Genomic DNA, 15,493 nt, shown 5'->3' with positions numbered 1-15,493 from the left:
TGATTTGCAAGAGGAGAGTCATTCAGCTATGTTACATGACAACATGAATATTTCTCGTTTTATGTTTCATTCCCAACATGTAGAAGACAAGGTCTTAGAGGAAGAGTATAGATGCTAAGAGGGCAAGATTTTATGATGAAGGTTCTTCAAAGAATAGGCTTGAGATACAAGACAAGCCTAGGTTTAAAAAGCATGTTTCTAATAAAGTTCCTTCCAAGTTTCCTAAGGCTAGGGATTATAAGGTGTCTAAACCTAAGCCTAAAAAGGGAAAGGGTACTAGTTCACCAATTGAACATCCAACTTGTGAAAAGTGTGGCAAGAAACACTATGGTGATTGCCTTAAGGAAACGGATAATTGTTTTGGTTGTGGTATAAGTGGGCACAAGGTTAGTTAGGGATTGCCCCAAGTGAGGGGTCAAGACAAGGGTAGTGGTCAAACTCAAGCAAGTAGTTCAAATGAGGCTCCTAACAAGAATTTTTTCTATGCTCTCGGCTCTAGGGGTGAGCAAGAGACTTCTCCAAACGTGGTGATCGGTATGTTGAAAGTCTTCTCTATTGATGTATATACCTGACTTTATCCCGGTTTTACTTTATCATTTGTTACCCCTCTAATGGCTAAAAAGTTCGACATTTTGCCTTATATATTGAATGAACCTTTTATAGTGTCTACCCAAGTGGGTGAGTCTTTTGTTGCAAAGAGCGTGTATAGAAATTGTCTAATAATGTTGCCCAATAGAGTTTCTTATGTTGAGTTAGTAGAACTTGATATGTTTGATTTTGATGTCATTTTGGGTATGGATTGGTTGAATGCTTATTTTGCATCTATAGATTGTAGAACTAGGGTGGTGAAGTTTAACTTTCCACCCGTTATAGAGTGGAAGGGGGGAAATTCTATTCCTAGAGGTCGTATCATCTCTTGTTTGAAAGCATGCAAAATAATCTCAAAAGGGTGTTTATATCATAAAGTAAGAGTCCAAGATTTAGACTCCAAAATTCCTCCCATTGGGTCAGTCCCCATAGTGAGGGAATTTCAAGAGGTCTTTTCTACTAATTATCCCGGTATTCTTCCCGAATGGGAAATCATCATTTTGGTGTCGACTTGTTACTAGATACAAATCCCATTTCAATTCCTCTTTACCGGATGGCTCCGACCGAATTGAAAGAGTTGAAACACTTTCAACTCATGAATTTACTAGACAAAGGTTTTATTTGACCTAGTATTTGTCAATAAAGTTCTCCAGTTTTGATTGTGAAGAAGAAGGATGGGTCCCTTAGAATGTGCATCGATTACCGCAAACTCAATAAAGTCACAATCAAGAACAAGTATCCTCTCCCTCGGATTGACGACTTATTTGATCAGCTCCAAGGGGCAAGTTATGTTTCTAAGACGGACTTGAGATCGGGGTATCACCAACTTAGGGTGAGAGGTGAGGATATACCAATGACGAAATTTCAGACTAGATATTGTCACTATGAGTTCTTAGTGATGTCCTTTGATCTCACGAATTCCCAGTAGCATTTATGGATCTCATGAATAGGGTATTTAGAGTTTACCTAGATTCATTTGTCATTATCTTCATTGATGACGTCTTGGTATATTCGAAAAATGAGGGCGATCACATGAACCATATGAGTCTGGTATTGCAAGTTCTTAAGGAGAATCAATTTTTTTCCATGTATAACAAATGTGAGTTTTGGCTAAGGTCGGTGCATTTCTTGGTCATATCATCTCTAGTGAGGGAGTTGAGGTTGATCCAAGGAAGACCGAAGTGGTCAATAATTGGCCTAGACCATTGACTCCGATTGACATTTGGAGTTTCTTGGGCTTAGCGGGTTAATATTGGAGGTTTGTGAATGGTTTTGAGTCCATTGCATCTCCCAGACTACTTTGACCCAAAAGAGTAAGAAATTTGAGTGGTCGGAGGCATGTGAGAGAAACTTCCAAATCTTGAAAGATTCGCTTACTTTCGCTCAGTTGTTGACTTTACCGGAGGGTACAAAGGGTTTCGTTGTGTATTGTGATACATCCCGAGTGGGTTTAAGGTGTGTGCTTATGCAACATGGGAAAGTAGTAGCCTATGCTTCTAAGAAACTTAAGGTGCATGAGAGAAATTATCCACCTCATGACCTTGAATTAGCGGCTGTTGTATTAGCCTTGAAAATATAGAGGCATTACTTGTATGGTGTCCATGTCGATGTATATATCGACCACAAGAGTCTCCAATATGTGTTTACCCAAAAGAAGTTGAATATCCAACAAACAAGGTGGTTAGAATTGTTGGAATATTACAACATGAGTGTTCTCTATCACCTTAACAAGGACAATATTGTTGCAGATGCTCTAAGTTGTTTATCCATGGATAGTGTGTCTCATACAGATAAAACCAAGAAAAACCTAGTGAATGATGTTCATAGGTTGGCTAGATTGGGTGTTAGGTTGGAAGATTCTCCAAATGGTGGTTTCATGGTCCATCATAACTCCGAGTCATATTTAGTAGTTGAGGTGAAGTCCAAACAATGCCTTGATCAGTCATTGATGGAGTTGAAGGTATCAGTTCTTAGTAATCTTGATGAGTCATTCTCCTTAGGGGGATGGTGTTTTGAGGAATCAAGAAAAATTCTGTTGTTCCCAATGTAGATGTGTTGAGGAACTGGATCGAAGCCCATGGGTCCCGTTACTCCATTCATCCGGGTTCGAAAAAAATTTATTATGACCTTAGGGAAGTATTTTGGTGGGAAGGTTTGAAAAAGGACATAGCAGAGTTTGTTGCTAAGTGTCCAAATTGCAAATGAAGTCCGAACACCAAAAGTTCGATGGCTTACTACAAAAAAATCCAAGTTCCTACTTGGAAGTGGGAAGACATCAATATGGATTTTTTAGTAGGGTTGCCTTGGACTCAATAGCAATATGACTCTCTATGGGTGATTGTGGATGCGTTGACCAAGTTCGCTAACTTTATCTCCGTCAAGTCTACTTATTTGGCGGAAGATTATGCCTGGATCTTCATAGATGAGATTGTGTGTTTCCATGATATTCTGTTATCCATCATATCGGACATGGGTGCACAATTCACATCTAGGTTTTTGATGTCATTCCAAAAAAGGTTGGGTACCAAGGTGAAGGAAAGCACTGCTTTTCATCCCCAAACGGATGGTCAAGCGGAGCGTACTATTCAAACCCTTGAAGATATGCTTAGAGCTTGTATTACCGATTTCAAGGGAAATTGGGACAAGCATTTGCCTTTGGTGGAGTTTGTTTACAATAATATTTTTCATTCATCCATATCCATGGATCCTTATGAAGCTTTATATGGTAGGATGTTTAGGTTTCCCATTGGATGGTTTGAACTGGGTGAGCCTTCGCTTCTTGGTCCCGATTTGATTTATAAGACTTTGTAAAAGTTGCAAAAGGTTCATACCATAAGGAACCGGTTGCAAACAACCTATAGTGGGCAAAAGTATTATGTCAATCATAGGAGAACGAATTTAGAGTTTGAAGAAGGTGATAAGGTGTATTTAAAAATTTTGCCTATGAAAGGGGTGGTTAGATTTTGCAAATGGGAAGTTGATTCTTGTTATGTGGGTCACTATGAAATCTTGCAAAAATTTGGTAAAGTTTCCTATGAATTGAAACTTCTTAGTGAATTGGGTTCGATTCATCCGGTTTTCCATGTTTCCATGCTTAAGAAGTGCATCGGTGATCCCGAGTCCATTCTTCCTATTGTGGGTCTTGGTGTGAAAGATACTCTCTTAAAAGGAAGTTTTGGTTCAAATTCTTCATAGGCAAGTAAAGAAATTAAAGAATAAAGAGGTGGCTTCCGTAAAGGTGTTATGGAAGAATCACCTAGTTGAGGGTGCAACATGGGAGGCCCAGACCGACATGAAGTCCATTTATCCTCATCTATTTGATAACTAAGATTATTAGTTCTTACTAATAATGAATATAATCATTAAAATTGAAGTTGTTTTGATTTTTAGTGATGTTTTGCAAAAGGTGCATTTTTTATGTCATTACAGTGAATGTGCATTTTGACTTGAAAAATTTGTAATTTTGCTTGTTTTGAGTTATGTTGTGCATTTTGATATGGTGAGTATTTATGAAATAATATGTATCATGTTGATAAGTTGAACTTTTGCATAGTTGACTCATAAATTCTATGTTGAGCTCCTGTTGCTGTAAGAAGTATATTTCCTCATAATGTAATGTTGAGCCATATGTGTGGTAATTGAAGTTTTGAATTGCCTTGTGTAAGTGATATGGTTGATGTTGTTATGAATTGATTGTTGGTTGGGCTGCTAGTCTTGATTCTATTCCTTCCTTCTAAAAGATTTTTAGTGTCATTCGGGAACGAATGTTCCTAGGGGGGGGATAATGTAACACTTCGAAAATCCAAGACTGTTCTAGATACTAACATAAGTTTCATAAGATCTATACACTGTTTTAAGGTCCATTTTAATGAATATAATTCATTTAGAAAGTCTAGAAACCAAAACGTCCAAGAACGTCCATGATGTTCGAAAAGTAGTTCAAGGAGGTCCTAGCATGCCTTAGCCTATTTTGACTAGCTTTTAGAAGTCGGAAAATTATGAAAATTGGTAGAAGGGTGTCTAACATATTTTTAAGTTGATTCATAGTTGAAACGTTTGAGTACGATTCCCCAAGGACCAACCAAGGGCCCTTGAGGAGGACCCTTGTGTTTGGAGTCACTAGGCATGCGTTGATCGACATGGCGTCGATGCCATCCATTGAACCAAAAATTGGCGAATTAATTGAAGTATATCTTTTGCACACTCTCTGAACTCATCGACGAATGTGCATCACAGAAGGCGGGTTGGTCCATCGATTGACACACGGGGGGTTGCCGGGGTCTCATGGGTGAGTGACCTGTTTTTACTGCTCATTTTTAGTTGGGTTAATTTAATTAAATAGGGTACTTATTAATTATATAGGGGTTTATGGAAGCCTAATTAATTTAATTAAGACCTTATATAAAGACCCCAACCCCATTAGATTAATTATATAGGGGTTTATGGAAGCCTAATTAATTTAATTAAGACCTTATATAAAGACTCCAACCCCATTAGATTATTCATGACTCATAAAACAAAACTGTCTTCCTTCCCTCTTCTTTCTCTCTCTATTAGAAGACGCCATTGAAGACCAAGCTAGGGAAGGATTTTGGGGGATGTAAAGGGAAGATTTCCCCATAAATTCTTCATCAAACATTAAGGTATGTGATCTAATTCACCTTTGAGACCACTTTCCTCAATGGCTCATTCGAAATTGATGTTATGAATTGATTTGTTTATGATTTATTTTGGATATTATAAAAATAATAACATGTAGCCAAACCTTATTATTATATATCTTGATGGTTTGGTCTAGTTTGTAGAAGATGACATTTACCCCTTAACCCTAGGTTTTAATCTTGATATACATTAGGTTGTATTGGTTCAATTGACTTGGTTATTGGTTGAATTACTACTAGATGATGTTTTCACAGTAATCATGAATGAATTAGGGTGATTTGTAGTCTTTTCATGTTAGTTCTTGAGAATTGATCTTGGTTAAGAAGTATGTTATTAATTGACCTAAGTATCTGACTTAAGCTATGATATAGTATTGAGTTGTGATGCAGTGGTTCTTCTAGCCTTGTTATCATGTTGGTTGTGGATTTATGATAATTTATACCCAAATTGGGTTGAATCGAGGATTTGTGGTAATACCTTAATGATGAACTATGAAGGAAACTTGGTAAGTTTTATGATCCCTATCCTTTACTTCAAATTGTGGTTAATTGTGATTAAGTCAAGATGTTGTATTGGAGTATGCCTTGTATTAGGATTGATAGGGCGGTATGATGTTGGATTGAATTATCTTAATTATGATTGTGAGGTGTTCGCCTAAGATGTAAATGTTATAAGGATGGTGAATGATTTCCCAATGTGCCTTATAATGATATGAGAATGTTAATGTGCTAACCTCACCTATATAAATTGTAATGAAAGGACAATATTCATGCAATTATTATTGATCTATGATGATGATGATGATGTTATACAAGGGTTACACCCTATGACCTACATTAAGTTATGATGGTTAGTAAAGACATTTCAAAAAGGGACTCTAGATTAGCACCGAGTGAACTAGAGTGAGGAGTGTCCCTTCACACATAAGGGAGGTAGGATCAATAACTAATCTTGAGATTGGAGACTACAATGCATGTAGCATAAAGAGGGTCCCAACTATATCTCCTAGTTTTTGAACTCTATTGCCCCCATAGGAATACTAGCTAGTGTATCCACGTAGTTGCTATGTTCATGTTTTGTACTACCTTGGCAAGTAGCCCGCCTTCTTTTGGTGTAGGGTTTCATGACACCGGATTCCACATTATCTCATGTGGTCTATGTCGGTTAGGGTAAGATGTTCCCAAAAAGTAAAATGAATTAAAGGAATGGACTCAAACTAGGAGGACCTAAGGGTTTAGCTTAGTCTATTTAGGGGTATGAGACTCTACCTAAACATTGCACTAGTTAGAATTGAAGGGAGCCTTAGGAGGACGTTCTTATGTATGAATATGCTTATAATGTTATATGACATGTATATGGTGAACTTGCACATTTTTTATACTATATGTTGATTGGTGTCGCTTATGAAATATGTGATGGTTCATATTGTTAAAGTATGAAGATACGTACTCTTAAATGCTATGCTATGTGAAGTAGGATGTTAGTAATGATTCTTGTTGGGTCACTTGATTGAGTAAGGTTATGGGACTTTACTTGGTCTTTGTACTTGTTGACGTGATAGGGGTTTATGGTTAATTGTCTTGCTTTGGTTATGTTGAAATGTACTCTATTACATGCTTGTTACTATTATGACTTAATGATAGAGTTATTTGGCTACGTATTCAACTATATGCTATGCATGTTGACTTGACTAGACTTGATGTTGTTGTTCTTGTAATGTACATGCTTATGGATTAATGAACATGTTCTATTGGTTAGTATGGTCTTGTTGAATATGCATAAAGGTTTTTAATGAAAAGTGCATACTTTATGAAATGTCCCGTTTCTTAGCTGATTTCAAAGTATGTGTGCATATGGTCTCATACTTAGTACAAGTGTTGTACTATCTAGCTAATGGAGTTGTTATGATATCAAGACTCTTATGTTTCTTTCCTTTCAGTTTACTACTAAACATTTATATGACCTATATGTCGATTACGTCTAGGGGTTATTCTCGGATGTGACAGTCTAACCGGCAGTAGTCAAAATATGCCAAGAAGAAATTCAAAGGCAACTGTTACAACTGTGGTAAGGCTGGTCATAGGTCTTCTGATTGTCATGCTCCAAGAAAGGACAAAGACAAAGGCAAAGACAAAAGTCAAGCAAACATCGTGGAAGAGATGGAAGATGCAGATGACTTGTGTGAAATAATATTTGAGTGTAACTTAGTTGAAATCCCAAGGAGTGGTTTCTCGACTCAGGTGTCACTTGACATATTTTCTCTATTAAAGAAGCCTTTGCAACATACACTCTTGCTGAGTATGATTAAGATTTGTTTATGGGAAATACAACAACAGCAAGGATTGCAGGAACTGGAATAGTAATGTTGAAAATGACATCCGGCAAGGTGTTGACTTTGAACAGTGTTCTGCATGTCCCTACTATTTGGAAGAATTTAGTTTCTACTGCAGTACTCGTTAAGAACGAGTTTTAGTTTGTCCTAGTTAGTGATAAAGTTGTAATAAGTAAGAATGAGATGTTCATAGAAAAGGGCTACCTCAATGAGGGTCTTTTCAAACTGAATGTTATCGTTGTTGACAGTATTAATAAGAAATTTGCTTCTGTTTACTTATTGGAGTCAAATGATTTATGGCATGCCCGTTTGAGACATGTAAATTACAAAGCCTTGCGAAAATTAGTTACTCTAGAAGTGTTGCCTAATTTTAAATGTGATATATCAAAATGTGAAATTTTTGTGTAAAGTAATTTTGCTAAACATGCTTATAAGTCTATCGAAAGAAATTCCAAAACTTTAGACTTAATTCACACAGATATATGCGGTATGAAGTTCACACCATCTCATGGTGGAAAAAAGTATTTTATAACTTTTATTGAGGACTATACTCGATTTTGTTATGTATATTTGCTTAATAGTACGGATGAAGTAATTGATGCATTTAAGCAATAAAAAATGAAGTGGAGAATCAATTGAATCTAAATATAACAATGATTCGGAGTAATAGGGGTGGAGAATATGAATCTTCTTTTGCAGAGATATGTTTGGAATATAGTATTATTCATCAAACTACTGCACCCTAACACCAATGTCAAATGGTTTGGCAGAACGGAAGATTAGAACATTCAGAAAATAATGAATGCTTTGATGATCAATTCTGGTTCACTGCGAAACCTTTGGGGGGAAGCCATACTTACGGCTAATAAGATACTCAATAGGGTACCCTACCAAAAAAACAATTAATTCCATATGAGTTGTGGAAAGGAAGGAAACCCAACTTGAAATATTTCAAAGTGCGAGAGTGTTTATCTAATGTAGAGGATTCTTTACCTAATAGAGTAAAAATTGGACCCAAAATAGTGGATTGTGTATTTATTGGGTATGTTGTGAACAGTAAGGCCTGCCGGTTGTTGGTTTACAAATCTGATAATCTTGAGATCATTGTAATGCAATAATTAAGTCAAATAACACAAAGTTTGTTGAACAGATTTATCCGTATAAAACTGAATGTGAGTCGACAAGTGAAAGACCTAAAAGAACACAGAAAGAATCAACGGAAAATTCAATAACTAGTGAAGATCCTAGGCGTAGTACTCGCCAACGGAAACCTCTTCTTTCGTACCAAATTTTATGGCACTGTTGCTTAAAAATGAGCCTCAAATATTTAAAACAACTATGTCTTCATCTGAATCAACTTATTGGAAAGAAGCAGTCAATAGTGATATCGGATCAATTTGAAGTAATCAAACTTGAGAATTGGCTGATCTTCCTCCAGAAAATAAACCTTTAGGATCAAAGTGGATTAAAAGGAAAATGAAACCTGATGGGACTATTGACAAATATAAGGCTAGAGTGGTAGTCAAAGGATATACACAAAAGAAAGGTCTGGACTACTTTGACACATACTCTCTAGTAACAAGGATAACATCAATAAGGATGTTAATAGCACTAGCAGTAGTGCGTGATCTTAAAATCCACCAAATGGATGTAAAGACAACCTTCTTAAATTTAGAATTGGAGGAAGAAATTTACATGGAACAACCTTAAGGGTTTGTAGTTCTTGGTAAAGAAGAGAAAGTGTGCAGACTTGTGAAGTCACTTCATGGACTCAAACAAGCACCCAAACAATGACATGCTAAATTTGACCAAACAATGTTGGCAAATGGATTCAAGATTAATGAATGTGATAAATGTGTTTACATTTAAAATGTTATGAATCATGAAGTCATTTTTTATTTATATGTTGATGACATGTTAATAATGAGTAAAGACATTGATGATATAAATGCTACTAAGCGCATGCTATCCAACAAGTTCGATATGAAAGACTTAGAAGTTGCTGATTTGATCTTAGGGGAAAGAACTATCAAAACTCCCTAGAGACTAGCATTATCTCAATCTCATTATATTGAAAGAGTATCAAATAAATTCAAGTACTTGAATTTCAATGTTGTCAAAACTCCAATTGATTTAAGTTATACATTTCAAAAGAATAAAGGTCAAAGTGACTCTCAATTCGAATATGGCAGAGTGTTGGGTAGTTTAATGTATATTACGAATTGTACGCAACCATATATAGCATGTGCTATTAGAAAACTGAGTCGGTTCACTAGTAATCCTAATAAAACTCATTGGATGGCAATGAAGCATGTGTTCAGGTATCTAAAATATATACAACACTATGTTTTGCATTATAATAAATATCCTATTGTGATTGAAGGATATAGTGATGCAAATTGGATCACTGGGTCAAATGAAGTAAAATCCAAAAGTGGTTATGTATTTATACTTGGTGGATGAGAAGTCTCTTCGAAATCGTCTAAACAAACATGTATTGCTCGCTCCACAATGAAATCTGAATTCATTGCTTTGGATTAGGCTGGTGAAGAATCTGAATCGCTCTGAAATTTCTTAGAGGATATTCCATTCTGGCCCAAACCTGTTGGACCTATTTGCATACATTGCGACAGTCAAGCAACAATAAGTAAGGCAGGGAGCGTCATGTACAACGGTAAGTCTCGTCATATATGACAGAGACATAACACCGTAAGACAACTGTTCTCTAGTGGAATTATCATCATTGACTATGTAAAGTCAAGCGATAATGTGACAGATCCGCTAACAGAAGACCTAGTGATAGAGGCAGTTGAAAGATCATCTAAGGAATGGGTTTACGTCTTAGGACAAGTCAGCATGATGATAACTCTATTTAGCATACTGGAGATCCCAAGAGCTAGATTCAAGGAGAAAAACAAAGTTGTTGCTGATGGTTTGATATTGTCAATTAACTCAATCCATTCTCATGATGAAGACAATGTTCAGGAACGAGGTTACGAATTTAAGGCTTATTAATGAGGTAATAAAACTTAAATTTTTTAATGATTTGCTAAGTTTGGTAGATTTAACCAAATAGTGTATCTATGAGATGACACGATTAGAAATTACCTATGTCGGTGTAAAGTGAAAGGTGCTTCAAAGAGAATTTTATGTCAAAATTTTATTTTCTATACACTCATGAAACATGGAGGTGTTCATGGCTGAAATGAACACAACCGCAAGAACCTTAAACAGTAAAGTATTAATTGTGTGACATATGTTTGTCTATGTATACACCAAAGCTCGATGGTTCAAAGATATCGCATCTACCGATTGGCCGAGTATATCTGATATATGTTCACTACGGAAAGTTCAAGAGGAAACCTACTTATCTAGATGCAATTAATCCTTGCCTGTAAAGTTCCGTGCATTTCTATGTCATAACCATTCCCCATCAATATGGGGGATTATTGAGTATGTAGCAAGAATTTATGGGAAATATAGGGAAAGAGAGAAACTTGAAAAGTTGAGAACTTGAAGAGTTGAGAACTTGCAAAATTTCTCTTATGCTTTAATGAAAAGGCATTTGTTCATCATCGGTGGTGGAAAGAAAAATAGGAGAGTTTATCCTTATTTTCGTTTTTTCTTTACTCTTTCTCATTATCACAGTAGTTTTGATAAGAAGAAGAAGAAAAAAAATCTAATATAGAAACACTCCTATTAATTGCTAAAAGGGTTGGAAAGAGGAACCCCCTCGCGTCATCTTCGTTGCTCGGCTCGGGTATGGCTGCGAATTCGACTTCGACTTCGGCATTGGAAAATGATTGATCGAGAGATTTTTTTTGAACAAAGTTTATTTTAATTATTTAATTAATTAATTAATTAAATGGCCAAAACGTTTTCAATTAATTAGTTGATAACATAAACATTTTTAGTTTTTTAGTTGAAATTAACCAAAATATTTCAACTTTCTAGTTGTTAACCCGACTCGACTCGAATCTGCATGTGACCCGTTTGATCTAAAAATTTTCCCATTTTATTTAAATTTTCTGCTATTTTTTAAAACGACTATTCTGAAAGGTTGCAACTTCCAGGAACAGTCAGTACCATATGAAAGGTTGCAAACTTTCATTAATGGTCGTGTAGATTCTAAAAATGTTGCAACCTTTCGGAACCTGTTCCTCTTGCCTATAAATACCATTCACTCTTCAGAACTTTTCCTTACAAATTTTCTAATTTTCTTCTTTTTGTTCTGCAGAAAATTTTTTCTTCGTGTACTTTACTGTTATTGAGTGGTTCGCTGACACCAGAGTTTTCGATATCTTTACGCTGGTGATTGAGATTATTTTACCTGGGAGGTCATATTCCAAGTCAAATCTCGGATACTAGAGGGGAATAATTTACTGAAGGAGACACTGTGAGTTCAGTAGACATGATCTTTTTCCTATTAAAATTTTTTTCAGAGCCTGGTATGTTTTCAAATTTTAATTTTTGTGAGTTAAATTTTTGTTCATCTTTCTTACTGACTCAGTAAATTTTTGTTACTTTGTGTTTCTGCAAAATTAGTATGAATTAGTAATTCTTATTTTTTTTTCTAACACAGATTGGCAACATTCATCAGCTAAGAACAATTATCAGCAGGACACTTCAAGTAATAACTATTTTAGAAATAAAAATAAAATCCATAAAAAATTTATATACCAAATTTACTCAAAAATAAATACACATTCAAACAATCACTTAAATCGTTACCAAAATGACAACTCCATCTAAATTCACTCCTTCCAAGCGGATGGAGTTATTAGAATATAAATCAAAGTTAGTTAGTGTTCTACTAACTTCGGAATGTCTCCTATCCACAAAAACTACAAAATTTTCATTATCCATTGTCATATTCATCAAAGTTATCCACAATGAATATTTCATGAAGAAATCTAAATTAACTTTCTTTTGATCTAAAAATACGCACACACAGACATCATTGTGGATATTAACAGGTGGACGGACATCTATTACTAATTATATTAGTTTATCTCTATATCATTTATATTAACATCTATCATAAGTTGCGATGTTATCGCACTTACTAGACCACTATAAAGACTAGACGAATCATATCTAATTTCCTCCATCTGAAAATCAACATATTTCGTTGTTTCATTAAAAAAAATAACAATTAGTCTAACACAATACAAAATAATTAGAAATATATTAAATAACATTTGCTTTTCAATCTAAAGACAAATACAACTTTCATCAACAAAATTCATTATAATACCCACAAAATTATACACACTCGTCATTATTTTTTCATATAAATATCATTCAATCAGTGTACTACAAAATAGATTTCGTACAAAAAATAATATTTCACATTTCATGCCCAATTAATACACATATCATACAACATCATCAATCATACCAAATTTATACAATTCTCATACCAAATAATTCATTACTCTCACACAACTTTATACACAAATAACAACTTTATACATTTAACATATCAAATGTGATATTAATTTAAAACACTTTTCATATATTTTCTACAAAATTTTAAACAACGTTTATTACACATTAGTGGACACACTATCATATCAATTTGATATGATTTATACTACCATATTCATTCAATATTATACATTTGATTTATATTTTTGGGGAAAAAACAGTCATCAATATTTCAATTTTAATATGCATACCAACTTGATAATACAACTATTTATATTTTATACATTTATACTCAAAAATTTTATATATTGCGCTAGGCGTGTCAAAATCAAACCAAATCGCAAATAAGTCAAACTAAAAAAATCCAACTAGTTATCTGGTTTGGCTTGTTTGATATTGAAAAAACCCTTACTATATTTGGGTTGATTTGGTTTCAACTAAAAGAAACCAATCCGAGACCAAACCAACCCAACATTATATATATATTTTTAATACTTTATTTTATATGTAAAAATACTTACTTTGATATAATTTTCAAATATCTCTTATACTTTTTCATAATTTTATCTTTTAATATATTTATTTCATGTTTGGAAGTTGCAATTCTTAATGATCTAATAAAGATTATAGTCCATACATGTTGGTAATTATAATAAGTTTAAATAAAAAACAAATTAATACTAATGCAAAAAGAAAATCGATTCAACACTAAGAATGATAGTAATATTGAATATTTATTTTTTAGTTTTACATAGATTTAGACAATTAAAATTCATGATCTAATTTTACTTTCTTTTAATAATTAATTATGTAACTAATACTTACTAAACTTATTTTAGCATGATTTAGTACTTTAAATTATAATTAATTTCATTGTGAGTTCTTAATTTGCAATATTTATTTTACGCAATTTCATTGTTATTTTTTTGTTGGATATTTTTAGTGTCATCAATCATATCATATTTTTTGTTATTTTCTTGAGAAATAACTTAAATAGTTGCATTTTGGTAGGACTAAAGAAATATTTGAAGTACAAGTAAATTATATGTTTGTATGAATACTTTATCAAAAAATTCCGAGAATCCAAAAAAATCAAAAGTTGAAAAACCCGAGCTTTATTGATTTGATTTAGTTTATAAATTCAAAAATACAAAACAAATGAATTGGTTTGATGTTTGAAAAACCCAAACCGACCCGATCATATACAACCCTATATTGCGCCACTTTCTCACGAAATAAACAAAATGTATTAATACGTATTACGAACGCAATGAACAAAATGTATTGTTTGTATTTTTTAAAAAAAAACTTAGAACTTTAAATATAGTAGCGATTTATAAAAACAAAATCACAAAATGTGATTTACATCTTCATTATTCTATTTTTTCATTTCACATGAATCCAAATACAAACACTAAATAATAATAAATACTAGCCTGAAGGATCCCATATTTCACCATGTTTAATTAATATTGATATGCGTATCACAACAAAATCAAAAATTTTCAAACCAAAAAAAATTCAATTAATTGTCACTGACAAGAATTTTGGAAGAATAGTGAAGAGAGAGAACGTGAAAAAAAATGGATAAAATCTGTTTTTTTAATTTTTCTTTTAACCAATTAGAGTGAATTAAGGAAATAAAATATTCTTAATTATTTCAAAATTCCTTAATTCATGCTAATTCATAATTATCTCTAACCAATTCAAATTTAATTAACATTTATATTTCCGTTTTTTGTACCTTTTTCCAGCAAAATCGTTTTATTTTATTTCTTTTATTATTTTATTTTATTAAAAAAAACCAAATGTTTTAAGTTATTAAAACCAACCTCTTTTTTTTTAATAATCTGTTATAACATGAAATTATTAATGTTACAACTTCAGTCTAAATCTACTACTATATATAAAATTTTTACTTTTAAATATCAACAAGATGTTTAGAATAAAGATATAATCAACTCATGGATTCTCAAGAATAGAGTATATACATTAACACACCTCTTAAGCTCTCCCTCGGTACATATAGCTAAGAAAAAAGATTCATGTCGAAATGAAAATTTACGTGGCCATTACTTATCTTTATGTCAGTTAACTTGGACACATGAAAAACCTAATATGTTACAACACCTTAATCTACAATAAATAATGATATAGCTCACGTTAAGCTAAAAGACAACTTATCGAGTGACAAAGCTCAGTTGTTAACTAATGATGCAACACTTCACTAAAGTTATGCTTCTCTTCCAACTAAATATCAACAAGAATCATAATTATGTATATCATTCTCCAAAATTCCAGCCACGAAAATATCAAGAAAATTCCTTGTGAAATTAGGTTGTAGGCCTAACTCACACCCCACAACAAGCCTGATAAGGAGTTCATACATCTCATTAATCACCAATGTGAGACATTTTACTTTAACAGATCGTAAACCGTAGAAACTCAATCATAGCAGAGAGGAGAGTTGAGAATATGAAC

The sequence above is a fragment of the Solanum lycopersicum genome, chromosome 4 (assembly GCF_036512215.1).
Source record: "Solanum lycopersicum chromosome 4, SLM_r2.1".
NCBI classification, from domain to species: Eukaryota; Viridiplantae; Streptophyta; class Magnoliopsida; order Solanales; family Solanaceae; genus Solanum; species Solanum lycopersicum.
The sequence above is the reverse complement of the archived record's forward strand: the minus strand, read 5'-3'. Positions refer to the sequence as shown.